Here is a 13,564-nt window from a genome sequence, read left to right as displayed (position 1 = left end):
GTGGATAAAATCCTGAAAGTCTGTGTACCTAATAACAAAGCTTCAAAAACCATGAAGCAAATACCAGCTGAGGTGACAGGAGAAGCGAGACCCTGCGATTACAGTCACAGATCAGGAAGTGACAGGCGAGCAGCCGCTGAAGGAGCTGAAACAGGGCAACAGTGCTCCACAGGCCACCTATGAGCCGGATAGTCCCATCACTTCCCCAACGAGAAAAAGACTTCTGGTTTGGTTTGGTTTGAGCGTTGAGGGGTTTTTGTTTTGGGGTTTTTTTTTTCTTGCAAGTATATATATAAAGATGCTTACCAAGCAAGCCATATTCTTGGCTACAAAATAAGCCTCACTAAATTTGAAAGTTCATACAAATGCCCAGCTTCTGTATGACAAGTCAACAATATCACCGCAAAGTCCGCAAATATTTAAGAATTAAAAAAAAAATTCAAAATAACATATTTTTACACTTGAAATATGTTCTGGCCTGCGGGGTCTTCAATGGGTACCTGTGGAGGGGACAGACAAGTGGGGGGGACAGGAGACACAAAGAAATGAGGGCAAGTCTGGATTCTGATCAAACCCTGTTTATTGAAAAATTTCACAGAGTTTTTATAGGCACAGAGGCATGGGTATTTGCGTAAGCAAGGGTTGCTATGGATACCTAACTCTGGAATGCTCCAGCAGGTGTCTACCTTTACAGCTGCTATAATTGTAGAAGAGAGAAATTCCAGAGAGAAAGGGAAACTGTGAAAGATGTGGTTAGTCAGGAAAACGGTCCTGGAACTGCTGCTCGCAGGCAGCTGGCCTTTAACCTGATTTTACCAGTAGTCTTACTGGAAAAGCTAGTTTATAGCCAGAAAGGAGTAGCTCTTACTATGAGCTCGGGAGGTCTTAGAATGACTGTCCCCCACAATAAACCACAACAGGTGTCTAACTGCCTAACCACAACAGGGTCAGCTGGTTTCTGGTAAACGACAGACTGCTGGAGAAATAGGAACCTAGGCTCTAACAAGATGGCTGAACATTGGCCGTATAGCCGGTCCCTTACAGAAATATGTGCTAGGTGCTGTACATCATTTGCACATCAAAGGGCTCATTTTTTTTTTAACCTAGTACAAAATTGGAGGCCTACGTCTCCATGGTGTAGCCACAGCCACCTCAGAGAGCAGTGCTGGCCAAGGATGCTAAGATCCACACCAAAACACAGAAAGCGCCCTGTCCTGAAGGAGGCTTATTCATGAAGTCGCTTAAATATCCACAGGGGCCTATTGTGTGCTAGGGGCCCCTCTGGGCAATGAACAAAAGAGCCACCCCCATGTTCTCTTAGAAGACGTGCTTAAAAGAGTAAAATGCCCACAGATAAGCCAAAGCAAGGTAAAGAGTAAAGGACAGTGTGAGGAAGGAAGGAAGGGTCTAGGATAAAGGGAACAGCAGGGACCTCGCTGGAAAAGGGCTTGGCCCATGGGTATCTGGAGACCTGCAGGTGGGCAAGGAGGCTTATCACAAAACTCTTTTTCTTTACGTTCTTTACTTTTACAAGTCTTACTCTTTATATTTTATTATTATTGTGCATGGTATAGTATGCATATGCATGTGGGGGAGTGCATATGTGGGGGGGTGTGCTTCCTTTATGTGTTTATACACATGATGTCTGTGTGTACATGTATGTATAGGGGTGTGGATGCATGTGTGTGCATATATGTATGTGCACATGTATGTGTGTGTGTGTGTGTGTTTGTGTGTGTGTGTGTGTGTGTGTGCACAAGCGTGCAGGCACATTTGTGCCACAGTGCACGTCTGTAGGTCAGAGGACAAGTTTCGGGAGTCAATGTGCACAGCATGCACTTTCATGTTGCTGGCCCATGTCTTGTACTTGAGAGAAAGGGAGAGCCACAGAGGGGCAGGGGAGAAGGGTCTCTTGGGCTGGTGGGTAGGAGACAGATCTTGAAATGAGAGGCCAGGTGAGCATCCTCTGAACCAACCCATGAGAGCCTGTGACGGCTTAGGCCAGCAGGTGGCAGTGAGTACAGGGCGATTTTTGCATACTTGCTGAGGTGGTGCATGAGATAAGTGGCATTCAAGGGACACCTTGGTGTCTCTAGCATGAGCTACTGGAAGAACTGAGAGCTCAACTGTACCAACTCGCACGTTTGCTTCCAAAGGTCACCTTTCCAAAAGCTGAAACTCTGAACACAATTTTTTTTAATTTTTAATTTAAATTTATTTAGATTGCATGTTGATTGTTATCCCCCCACTTGTATCTTCCTGTTCCCACCCTCCCTCCCTTTTCACAATTTCTTTTTTACAAAGACTTTTGGTGGAGACATTTTAAGCTTACAAAAAACAAACAAGCAAACAAACAAAACCAAAACCAAAACAAACAGAAACCGCCATCTTCCTGAAAACTGGTAGCAGTGAAAATTAAGTTTTCAAAAAAAAGAAAATGAATTGAGATCTCTTCTGGCAGTTAGCAGAGAGGGAGGAGATTGGTGGCCTTCCAGTGTGGTTTGTGCAAGGACAGTGCTGTGCTGGGTAGGAGTATAATGTGAGGGGTCTGCCATTTGCAATTCAATGCGCACTCACCCAGCCGTCCATGGCAACTTGGAGCAGAGCTATAGAAGTCGGCTGTGGGTACCTACGTCAGCCACTAGGACAGGGTGCTGTAGAGGCAAGACCAGATCTTGGGAAAGAACATGTATGGCCTCACTTTCAAAGCCATGGTAGACAGCAGCTCATTCTTAGTTAAGCAAAAAACTTGGAAGGTGCTCATTTAAGAGTACAGAGTTGGGGCTGGAGAGATGGCTCAGAGGTTAAGAGCACTGGCTGCTCTTCCAAAGGTCCCGAGTTCAATTCCCAGCAACCACATGGTGGCTCACAACCATCTATAATGAGATTTGGTGCCCTCTTCTGGCATGCAGGTGACATGTAGGCAGAACATTGTATGCATAAATAAATACATCTTTAAGAAAAAAAAAAAAAGAGTACAGAGGGACAAGAGCTCAGGAGGTCATTCACTGAGAAAGGAGGTCATGGTTTGATGTGCCTTAAGCTCTTCCCTCAGTGATGCAGATTCAGCCACGGAGAACTGGATTATAGGAGAGGCCAAGGAGAGACACACATGAAATTAATATAATAGAAGAGACACACACACTGAGATCCAAAGGGTGAACAGTCCAAGAGAGCAAGCAGCTCATCCTAGAACAGGGACATGCACACGACAGGCCACCCCACAGCCTAGACAGAAGCACGTGCTATCATGTGTTGTCCAGTGCAGTAGCTACTGACTACAAGTGGCTGTGTAACCTCACACATGAGTCCCTTAAAAGGAAATAAACTTAAATTTCAGTTTCTCAGTGACTATAGCCAAATGTCAAAGGTCAGTAGTCACACATGCTGCTGTCCTGGCAAGGACAGATGCACAGTATTTTCATCATCCCAGAAGAGTCTAGGAGCTTCTGCTGTTGGCTCTACCTAGCCGAGAACAGCGCTCAAGTCCTGGTAGGTTTACGTGACCCCAGGCAGCTCTGTTCAGCTGCTCTCAAGCTGAGGCGCCAGCAAGACAGAGCATGGGACACACAGGGGGAATCTCAGACCGTCACCAGTGCCCTGGTGTCCTGCTCACCTTATACCCACAGGAACTGGGGAAGCAACTACTGCAGAGGCCCTGGCACGTGCTTCACTATTAGCATTTCAAATTCATTTTGTGTGTGTATGTGCTCATGTGGAAGGTTGCACGTGTGTGTTTAAGTATGTACATGTGTGTGGAGACACTGGGCTTCCAAGTGTGTGCCACCGGACCCAGATCTTTCTATGGAGGCTGGAGACTGATCTCAGATCTTCATTTTTGCAAGGAGGTCGCTTTACTGACAGAGCTACCTCCAGAACCCCTTATGAGAACATTTTTTTTATGTCTCCATTGCTTTTCCTTGGCTATGAAGTCTGGCCTGGCCATTTGTTTCAGTGTGGAGACAGATCAAAATGGAAGGCATAGACAGTGGCCCCTGCTCTCAGACACACAAGACTGGGTGGATACACTGTTTAAGCTCTCAGGACAGCAGTTTCTTCCACCATAAAAAAAAAAAAAAAAAACAGCTAGATCATAACTGGGGATGCTATAATGCTACCTGATTTACCAGAGTCCTAGAAGCTGAGGGAGTAGGGCTTGATTCTCAGGCCAGATTCTCAGGAGGAAACGGAGCTCTGAGGGTGTGCATACTCAGTGCCCCCACCTGCCCTGGAGAGCAGCCTCAGCTTGTACATGTGGGGAACCCTTCAATTCCCTTCTCAGAAGTCGTGAGGAGACTAAGGATCCCCCCAAGACAAGCTACTTGTCTCAATTCAAAAGAATGTCAGAGCCATGAATGGAACCAAGAACTTCGGACACAGTCAAGTGGCTCCACTGGGCCCCCATGCTGACCCTCTTTGCACTACACATGAGGACTAGGAGGCAAGGCTGCCACTGTGGAGTTGCTTATGCTAGCAGGAGTGTCCAGCTTCCGCAAGAACACAATTCTGGTAAGGCTGCAGAAGATTGTGTTTCAGAGCAAAGGTCAGAGCTCTGTGCAGCCACTAAACAGCCATGACAAGATTTCACATCCATGACATCTTCAGCAGGCCTCTGAGTATGCCTGGTTTCTGTCCAAAATGGATGGTGTAGCCACCCTCTGGCTCCAAACAGGCAACTCACAATATGGAGACTTGGTTTCTCCTGACTGGCGGCAGCTGAGAGCCCTGTGCTTCTACAGGTCCTAGCACAAGTGGGTCAGGGTGCTAAGCTGGCTCATGGCGTCAGCAGCATTCCCGAGTTATCTCCGGGAGCTGCTTGTCAGCAATGTCAGGCAGAGAAAAGCACCTGCTGTGGCCACTGGCAAAGGCCACTGCAAGAATCCATCCCAGCAGGCAACACTAGCAGCCCTGGGGGACAGCAGACTTGTGAATTTCGTCACTGGTATACTGACATAAATTGAACAGAGTTTGAATGTCACTGGCTATGTCCTGGTGTCTTGGTGGTCTTTCCTAGACACAAGCCTGGGACACAGTGACAACAGGCCTGTGGGGTGTCAGATTCCAAGTCGCCCTGGGGACCCCGAGTAACCTGTAGAGGAAACAGTCACCTAGGGATCAGCAGGGGATCAATCCCCAAAAGAACATTCCAGAGCCTGGTTTCATTCTCTCTTTGCTGCCACTTGTTCATCAGCGTGGTGACTTAGAGACAAGTGACAGGGCCACAGGGTTTCAAATAAGTGAATTGACTTGTTTTTGCCCCCGAGGCATTTGAATATATACTGCCCAGAAGAAAATATCTTAAGAAAAAGCAGATGTTTTCATGAAGCGAACTTTAACCTCGCACAGATTACTCCCCGTTATCAGAGGAGCAAAGCTATGCTATGGATCCACTTACCGCTTGGCCAGCATCCAGCCACACAATCCCCTGTGTCATGGAGAGCAGTCAGGTACACAAAACCCCTCTGAGACTGGCCCACGGGGTTGTTTTCGCAAGGAGAGGGCAAGATAAGTAAATATTGTCCTGAGAGAAAGAGTGTAAAACCTGGGAGGGATCAACTCAGAAAACATCATCCAAATGTCAAGAAATATCAGTTCTTCAGCAAACTGGAGACGTGGCAAACAGCACAAGCTGGCCACATTTAGCTTTGCGACAGATGCTCCCTTACTGTGTTTCTCTGTGAGTCTGAGCCCAGGGCTCAATTCGAAGAAGACTAAATGCTAGCTAGCAGGTTGCTAATCAGGACACGAGTAGAGGTCCTATGTCTTCTAAGCCACGTGACCTACCTTCTCTGGGACTTCATTTGCTTTCTCTATAGTAAGGACTCAGCCTGATCATCCTCATCCGGAGACATGCACGTGTTCAGACTTAAGAGGCTGCTGATACCTATTGGCTGGAAGCAAGAGAAATTGCATAGCACTCTACAGTATGGAGAACCGCCCCCCCCCCCCCGCCAGCCACAGACAGCTGGCCCTCCCCAAATTTAAGCCACACTGAGGTTAAGAAACTCTGGTTTCAACCACATCAGATGACATTCAGCAAGGTGACATTTAACTCAGACACCTGACAGCCCTACAGACTACCCAATGGGTGTTTTCTCTTCTAGGTCCCTTAGTTTGAAATTGCCCCCAATTTATTTCTCTTCATTATAAATAATTTTTATGTCTTACCAAAATTATGTGGCTAAAACACTCAGTTTTAATAAAAACAAATAAAACTTTCTAAGGCTTTGGGAGGAGACCTTTAGGGAATATTTACAATTACAGGGGCCCTCCTGTTGGTCTTTCCGGTAAAAACCCACACTCCAACAGTAGCATTAATATTTGGGAAGATACTTTAATGGTTGTTGGAATTGTGTTTTCCAAAGAAATGAGTCATCAAATGATAATTTCTTTGGTGCTGAAAGCAAGCGCTCACCTCACAAAAGCCCCATCCAGTGGGAGGGAGGCAGCGAGAGTGTCTGTGTGAGGTCTCTGTAGCTGAACCTACACACACTCCTTAAAAAGAAAACTAAGGTGGAGACGGGTTCCCTACAAAATGCTCTCGTGTCTTTTCCAGAAGATTCTGTGTGTTTCTCCCTCCCCCTGCCCCGCCCACCTCCCCACTTCCCTTCCTCTACACTTCCCAAAGCCTGGGTGAGAAGCTGGCTTCCTCAGGACCTGTGGTGCTTGTGTTTTATTACACACCCTATGTCCCTTCTCTGTAGCTCCCTGGACTTTCCTGAGAGGAGAGACTTGCTTCGATTCTTTCTGCATTCTCAGTGTCTACCCACAGGGAGCCCACAGTAGGCGCATTAGAAATCCCAGCTGACACGGGTGTCCATGGCAGACTCCAGCACGCCACACTATCTCCAGTGCAGAAAAATACAGTGTGTGGCACCATTGCATACAGACCTCAAGCATAGAAAAGGCTCATAGAAGCCAGGCTCAGAGAGGAACTTGGATTGGACAGGTGGCTCTTGGGTTTCCAGGCGCATGGGTGTGGTAGCCTCTCAGTACCAGAGTTTAATGACCATGGGGGAACAGATGTGCAACCTCAAGTCTGTAGGTCATGAATGGTTGAAACTGAGTCCCCAGACAAAGCCAAGGAGTGAGATGATCCTGCCTCTCAATCCAGGAAAACAGGAGTAAGATTTGACAATAACTTCATGAGTGTGGTGGTTAACCCCAACTGTCATTTTGGCAGGATCTATAGTCACCAGAAGTTGAAGCCGTGGGCTTGTTTCGGGGGGATCCCTAGGCTGGGCTAGCTGAGATGGGACAGTCCACCCTACATGGGGGCGGTTCTATGTAGATTGAAACCACCCAAACTGAGCGAGGAGAAAGCAAGCTGAGCATAGCATTTGTCTCCCGCTGCTTCTGCAGGAGTTATGGGCAACTCTCTCAGGCCCCTGCCACCATGCCATGGCTGCCATGACTGGCTATACCCTCCAACTGTGAGTGAGTCAAAAACAACCTTTCCTTATTCAAGCTCCTCTTGCCACGCGTCTTGTTGCATTGATGAGGCAAGCAGCTAACACGGTGGAGGTGTTACAAAAAGTCTGAAGGGAGCCTTAAAATGTGTGACCCAAGAATGCTAAGTTAAAGGAAAAAGAAGAGATAAATGGGAAAGAGGAAGTCTCTGAAGACAGACTCAACCACTAAATAAAGTGCCTCTGGAAGGTCACCCGGCAGGCTCAACACACAAGAAGGCCAGAGAGCCGAAAAGCATAGACCAAAAAAAAAGAAAAGAAAGAAAGAAACAGAGGCCCACTCTCTACTCCTATAACAAGATGCCCATGGTCAGGTAAATTATAAAACCAGTACAACAAAACCCATCCCCTACAGGTCTAGAGGCCAAGACTCCAGAGCTTGAGGCTCTGGCACAGTCAGTATCAGGTGAGGGATCCGCTGATGTTTTCTTTCTGTGTGCCTCACACAGCAGGAGCAGGGCCCCGGTGAGAAGGAACCTCTGTGGTACTATGTACAGTGTGTTGTCAGTCACAAGAGTAGAGTCCTCCAGACTTGGCAGATAGATTCCTGAAGCTTTCGCCTCTCAAACTGAACAGTCCGAACCCAAGGTGGCCCCGCCCCCCAACTTACAGCGTTTCAGTTTTATGAGACAGGTGTATCAGAATAGTAAATGCACTTAGGGAGGGGGAAGGCAGGTGCTCACACATGTGTAGCCATGCTTGTGTAGACCAGAAGGGCAGCCTCAGCTGGCCTTCCTCCCTAGGTACCATCCAACTTGCTGCGGGGAGGGGCTGTTTTAGGTTGTCGCTGTAGTTGTTTTGAGACAACGTCTCTCTCTAAGACCTGGAGCTCTTTGACTGACCTATGCTGACTGGCCTGAAAGCCCCCAGAGATTTCATCTCTCCACCTGTGACTACAAACCCCTAAATCCACCTCTTTATGTGGTGCTGGGGGATCACAGTTGGGTCTTCGTGCTTGCAATGCAAGCACTTTACTGCCTGAGCCATATCTTAATTCTTTAAAATGCATTTTTAACTTAACACTGAACAGACTCAAGAAAGGCTGTATTGATATACAGTCAAAATTTACCATCTCCAATCCGTGAAGGCACCAACATGTGAAGTTTTGGAAAATACCAATACTGTGACCATGGCAGACTCTACCCTGAGATTATGAACACGCAGGCCACTATCACAAGAAGACAATCCAAAGGGAGCTCCCTCCATTGATACAGCATAGACCCGAGACTAAGAGCTAATGGCCCCCCTGGCTCCCTCTCAGTGGGTGTGTTAGAGCATCCTGTGGCTGCTGTAACAAAACGCCACAACTGGACAGCTTAAACCAACAGAAACGCCTTCCTGCAGCTCTACGGGGCAGTCTGAGGTCATGGTTGGCAGGCCAACACCACCTCTCACACCTGCAGGGGGATCCTCCTGCCTTGCCTCCGCTAGCTTCTGGTAATGGCCGTACTTCCCCGGTTTTCCTTGGCTTCTAGCCACAGCACATAGTCTTTGCCTCCACCTGTGAATCTTCTCCTCTTCCGGGAGGGATGCCAGTCCCACTGGACAGGGCCCACCTACTCTGGCATGAGGTCATCTTAACTAGTTAGGTCTGTGCCAGCCTTGTTGCTAAATGAGGTCACATCCTAAATGCTGGAGGGTAGAACTTCAGTGAACACTTGCAAGATGGTTCCCTTCCATCCTTCTTTTAAAAACTAACAGTGATTGTATTTAAAAGCTTTCTGACAGAAAGACCTCAGTAGAAGGAAGGGTCGAGGGAGATGAAGCACCCCTTATCTGTAGCCCAATTTTCTTAACAATTATATTTTATTACAAACTTATTAACCAAGAGTACCTCACTTATAGCCCGACTAACCTAAACAATAGGAAAAGGAGATTAAAGAACACAATAATGAAACCGTAAGGATATCAGTTCTGAGGAACGATTCTCCTGGCATAATCAGCAGGATTTCTTCTACTAGAACCTGGAACAACCAGAACCTGGAGCCTCAGCAGGAGCCTGAAGCCCCGAAGCCTTCCCTCAAGTGGTTCTCTAGGAGTGTCTCGAAGTGGAGCAGTGAACAGCCAAAACTGTCCCAAGTCTCCAAAGGCCTCGCCTCTTGTTTTTGGCTCACATTTATATCTCCTCTCAGAATTTGTTCAAGAATGTTTTTCAGCTGGTTAACAACTGATCTCCCCTACACGGTGGTTCTACTTCTAAGGGAATAAACATCACCTGCTCTCTCACAAGTCTTTTTCTCATCCCCCACTTGTGATCTAAACAAACAAACAAAAAAAAAAAACATGTTTATCTCTCCTTCACCTTGCCTATCAGGTTTGAAAGAGAGGAATCCCAATGACAAGGTGGGTGGTGAAGGACGCACTGCTTTCTCCTGCTCCACTCTGAGCCCAGAGCACTTCCACAGAGCAGTTTGACAATAATGGAGTTAATCCCAGATCCAGCAGGTGAAGGATTTAGTACTGTGAGCCTGCCTCCATTGGATCTGGAGAGTCAGACGCAGGTGCTCTTACCCACTGGGCCATGGCTCCAATGCGAGATCTCTTTAAATCTCAGAATATCACAGTCCATTCCTTGCTCTTCGACACTGGGTCTTTACGGTAAAATGGTCCACAACTCAAGAGAGACAAAGATGCGGTCAGCATCTCCTGCAGCTCTTGTTTTACAGGCCAGGCCATCGCAGCATATGTAAATGTCTCCTGAGACAAGACAGGTTTGCAGACCTTGGCTAATTTTGCCATGTTCCCATAACAGATGTGGCCTCCGCAGAGCATCCCCCTCTCAGGTGTCTGGTGGGATGGAACTAAGAAACAATGCGATCTTTGGCTCTGAGACTCTTTACATGTATGTGTGTTTTGCCTGCATGCATATATGTATACCATAGGCATGTAGCGCCCACCTGTAAGGTCCAGAATTGGATCCCCTGGAACTGGAGTTATAGATGGTTGTCAGCTGCCATGTGGGATGCTGAGAATCAAACCTGGGTCCTCTGGAAGAGCAGCCAAAGCTCTTAACCACTGAGCCTCTCAGTTCCCACCCTGAGCTATTTTTAAGGTGTTGATGGAGTGAAAGGAAGTTAAAGGAGCTGTCCTCTTCATAATCCATTTACGTATTCCTTTGTCTGCAGTTGCTATGGACATTTCTCTTTTCTACTTTTAATGTCACTGTATTTTCAGTACTTTGTAACTGAACCCAAGGCTTTGTACATAAGACACAAACAGTACCATTGAACTATGACTCCAGATATTACTTTTTTAAATGCTCAAACTTTTTCACCTCGAAGGAGCCATTAGGTTGTGTTGTGCTGGTCTGGATTGCAAACCATGGTGTAGCAGGGTCTTCCCACGCATCCACTCCCACCTGGATTCCAGAACTGGCATGAGCAGAGAATTAATGACCTGCATGTACCACATACCCCTAGTCAAATTCAGCATTGACTCAGATGGGGTTGAAGGCACAGCCCACCCCACCAGGCCCTGAGGAATTCTGCCCTAAGCAGTACTTTCTTCCTTAGGAAGTGTGCTTGCTTTCAGCACTTGTAATCACAGCCCTCATTTTATGACATAGGAAAAAAAAGTTGAGATGATGTGGGGAAGAAAGAGAAGCAGCACTACAGTCATTACCTCAGCATGTTCCTTCTTGAGCAAGAACAGTCAGACAGCATCTTCCTCAGCCTTGGGTCCTCTAAAGAAACAGAGGATGAGCTAGTGGGGGCTGTCCATCAGTGCCGCTCATACCGTGTGGGAACACACACTTGTGAAGGTGTGAGCCAGCCCTTCCTGGTTTGTCTCCCTATTTTACACAATCCTCGCCTCAATTGCCTGCTCAGCTCCTCTAGCAAATTATCCCACACAGGAGGCCAGGGCTCTGCCCACTGCTGGGCACTGTGGGCTGCATTCCTTGGTCTGAATAAATGATGACTAATTTCTCAAATTAGCAATTTAACTCCCCACTGTGGTTCTTCTGTTACATTCTGAGGCTGTGTATCTTCGACAAGACACATAAAGTGCAGCCCTGGAGTTTGGCCCACTCTTGACAAGGCCCATTTGTAGTCCCTAGAGCTACCAGCATCAGTCTGCCTTGCTAACTCATTCCAGTGTCTTATACCCAGTGACCATGCCACAGAACCATCAAAAGTCCTCATCTCTCGTTGGTAGACAATACAGTTCTTGTCATCATTTTGTGTCTCAGTCTAGAGTACATGAGTGTTATGTTTCCATTGAGCCGTTCTCAGCCCCCGCTGGAGCTGTCTGTGTCTATTTAGGGACCTAGATGGTCGCTGTAAATGAACACACAGTGACATCTGCTTGTGGATCACAGGTACCTTTTGGACATGGCAGGAAGTTTGTCTGATGAGCACCAATGTGTACTGTTTTAACACACCCCCAATATTCCCATGCTAATTTCCATAAGATTCTGCCCCATATAAATATCTCTTATTAGACTGGCCATTGGCCATTGGTCTTTGCCCATGAGGCAGTAAAACCCAACTCAGGACTTTACCACCGCTGAATTCTTCAACATATGATGCAGCCCACCAAGCTAGTTTGTTTTCTTAATTTTCTTCTCCTTTGTTTTTTGAGTGATGCCCATCCAAACGTCATCTGTTCACCCTGGAACTGCCATCCGTGAATGGAGCAGCTCTTGGGTGGTTGATTGACACATGTGCATGGAGCAGAACACAGTTAGAGTGATGACTGAGTGTAGAAACACGATTAGCAGTCCCAGAGTCAGCCCCAGGGTGGGATGCTCCCTGTTTCCATCTTCCTCTGCCTTCATGATAGTCTGTAGTCTGCTTCTCCCCCTGGAACTCCTTCCTCAGGGCACCTCCACCCCAGTAGAGAATTTATTGGACAGCACCTAAGACATGATGGGCGTTTCCGGTTTTGAGTCCCCAATCCTCAGAGTAGCTTCAATTAGTGTCTCATGGGAAGTCAGGCAATGCCTCTCCAACAGAAGAAGTCTGGTAGCCGTTGCTGGGAGACCCTCAGAAGGTTTGACCCTAAGTCTTAGACTATACTACCACATAGCTGTCTACACCAGCACCCTCACTTCCAGTCAACACTGTGGAGCCCAGCATGTCTGGTTAATGCAGCAAGGATGGTAGACCCTCAAGTGCCCAGCCGGGTGCAATGTCTATCCTATAACAAAATCGGGTAAAGGGGATGTAGCTGCTTCACACGAAGCCTTCTCAGACATCCCCAGTTTCCTAAAAACTCCCACCTGGACACCATCTGCCCTTACTTTATGAACTGTGGGTTCCAATAGGAGTCTGATATCTGGCCTGAGTTTCCAGAACCAGGTAGAGTAAATGCTCCTGCAGACAGATATAATATGTACCTTCATAAAAGTATCCAGACAAGGGAACCACAGCTTCTTTACACAAAGCTTGTTTAAATGCTTTTAACATTCATAAAGCATAAAGCGATTTGTGTCTCATGCCAGCCCAAGCCAGCTCTTCATAAAGGGGTACTGGTACCTCAGTAAGTAGGGGTGACATATCAAAGGATATATATTGATGGCCTGGTAAGTAGAGATGACATATCAAGGAGTCTTGAGACATCTCCTGGCCCTTGGCCATTTTATACTAGCAAGCATAAAGCTTTGGGTCCAGAGGAAGGTCTCTGGGTAGTGGACACTGCTCCTCCTGTCAATCATATTTTAACTGGTAAGATCTGGCTACCCTGATCTGTCCTCAACATGATCCCTATTAGGTCATTTTAGCCATAGTCTCTCTAACGCTTGATGTAACCTCTCAGTAATTTCCTGTCTATTCCTTCCACTACGTTTCTTTCTTAGTAACAGAAGGTGCTACATAAACTACCAAGGAAGGAAGCAATTAATAGTCCTACCCAGCTGTGACCAGCACGTCAGGAGATCCCTAAACATGCAACAATGGTCTTTTTATCTTGGTGATAACCAACAACTGTCTAATTGGACTTAACACCCACTCTGTAGGAAGGATAGAACACCTGGTAATGGAAACCTAGTCTGCATGGATTTTAGAGGAGAAACCTGCGGCTTCCACTTTGCTAGGCCAGCATAATCCCTAACTGCAGTCTAAATACTCATCCTTAGACCCACGCATAAGTGTAGC

The sequence above is a fragment of the Acomys russatus genome, chromosome 21 (genome assembly GCF_903995435.1).
Source record: "Acomys russatus chromosome 21, mAcoRus1.1, whole genome shotgun sequence".
NCBI classification, from domain to species: domain Eukaryota; kingdom Metazoa; phylum Chordata; class Mammalia; order Rodentia; family Muridae; genus Acomys; species Acomys russatus.
This window is presented reverse-complemented; position numbering follows the sequence as displayed.